The sequence below is a fragment of the Mesocricetus auratus genome, unplaced genomic scaffold (genome assembly GCF_017639785.1).
Source record: "Mesocricetus auratus isolate SY011 unplaced genomic scaffold, BCM_Maur_2.0 Super-Scaffold_100022, whole genome shotgun sequence".
In the NCBI taxonomy this organism is placed as follows: domain Eukaryota; kingdom Metazoa; phylum Chordata; class Mammalia; order Rodentia; family Cricetidae; genus Mesocricetus; species Mesocricetus auratus.
In genome coordinates this window covers 28,549,623-28,551,590 of record NW_024429203.1, presented here as the reverse complement: position 1 = coordinate 28,551,590, position 1,968 = coordinate 28,549,623, and the positions used below count along the sequence as shown (strand labels likewise).

General features: G+C 37.9%; 1 non-coding gene across 1 annotated transcript; it reads left to right on the top strand.

Moving 5' to 3' along the window:
• The first annotated feature begins 894 nt into the window (after window positions 1-894).
• Window positions 895-1,002, top strand: LOC121133581. The gene has a single exon (XR_005870464.1). It is a non-coding gene; the product is annotated as a U6 spliceosomal RNA (small nuclear RNA).
• Window positions 1,003-1,968: the final 966 nt, after the last annotated feature.

Sequence of the window (1,968 nt, the reverse complement as noted above, 5' to 3'; positions counted from 1 at the left end):
ACAGGAGATGAAGTCTCGATTCTGAACATCTATGGCCCAAATACAAAGGCATCCACATTTGTAAAAGAGACATTACTAAAACTCAAACCACACATAAAACCTCACACACTTATAGTGGGAGACTTCAACACCCCACTCTCACCACTAGACAGAAATACCAGACAGAAACTTAACAAAGAAACAAAGGAACTAATAGAAGTTATGAAACAATTGGGTTTGACTGACATCTACAGAATTTTCCATCCAAACACAAAAGAATATACCTTCTTCTCAGCGCCACATGGAACCTTCTCAAAAATCGACCACATACTTGGCAGCATATCAAACCTCAACAGGTACAAAAAATTGGAATAACTCCATGTATCTTATCAGACCACCATGCTTTAAAGTTAGAATTCAACAATAACACAAATTGCAGAAACCAGACACGCTCATGGAAACTGAATAATGTGCAAATGCACCACTCCTGGGTCACAGAAGAAATAAATAAAAAAAAGAAATTAAAGACTGCCTAGAATTCAATGAGAATGAAGATACAACATACCCAAATTTATGGGACACTTTGAAAGCAGTACTAAGAGGAAAGTTCATAGCACTAAGTGCCCACGTGAAGAAACTGGAGAATAGTCACTCTAGAGAATTAACAGTACAACCAAAGCTCTGGAACAAAAAGAAACAAACTCACCCAGGAGGAGTAGACACCAGGAAATAATCAAATTGAGTGCTGAACTCAATAAAATAGAAACTAAGAAAGCAATACAAAGAATCAATGTAACAAAGACTTGGTTCTTTGAGGAAAATCAACAAGATAGACAAACCTTTATCCAAACTCACCAAACGGCAGAATGTGAACATGAAAATTAACAAAATCATAAATTAAAAGGGGGACATAACGTGCTCGCTTCGGCAGCACATATACTAAAATTGGAACGATACAGAGAAGATTAGCATGGCCCCTGCGCAAGGATGACACGCAAATTCGGCAAAGCTCTCAATCACTATAGACGGAGAAAACAAGATATTCCATGACAAAACTAGATTCAAGCAATATGTGTCCACTAACCCAGCCCTACAGAAAATTTTGGAAGGAAAACTACAACCCAAGGAAGCTAACTACAACCAGAAAAACATAAGCATTAGAGAATCCCTCTCTACCAACAGCCAAAAGAACAAAGGGGTGAAATTCCACACATAATTCCACGAACAACAACCATCGCAAATCGAAGAAGGATGAGCAATCAATGGTCATTAATATCCCTCGATGTTAACGGCCTTAACTCACCCATAAAAAGACACAGACTAGCAGAATGGATTCGAAGACAGAACCCTTCCTTCTGCTGCATACAAGAAACACACCTCACCCTCAAAGACAGACATTACCTGAGAGTTAAAGGTTGGGAAAAAAATTTTTCAATCAAATGGACCCAAGAAACAAGCAGGGGTAGCAATCCTAATATCTAACAAACTAGACTTTAAAATAAAATCAATCAAAAGAGATGAAGGAGGTCATTACATACTCATCACAGGTGAAACCCACCAAGATGAAGTATATATCCTGAACATCTATGCCCCAAATACAAAGGCATCCACATTCGTTAAAGAAACATTATTAGAACTTAAATCTCATCTAAAGCCCCACACAGTTATAGTGGGAGATTTCAACACACCACTCTCACCACTAGACAGGAATACCAGACAGAAACTCAACAAAGAAGCAAAGGGTCTAATAGAAGTAATGACCCAACTGGGATTAACAGATTATCTATAGAACATTTCATCCACATAAAAAAGAATATACCTTCTTCTCACCACCACATGGAACCTTCTCAAAAATCGACCACATACTTGGCAACATATCAAACCTCAGCAGCTACAAAAAATTGGAATAACTCCATGCATCTTATCAGACCACCATGCCTTAAAATTAGAATTCAACAACAACACAAATTGCAGAAAACCTACAAACTC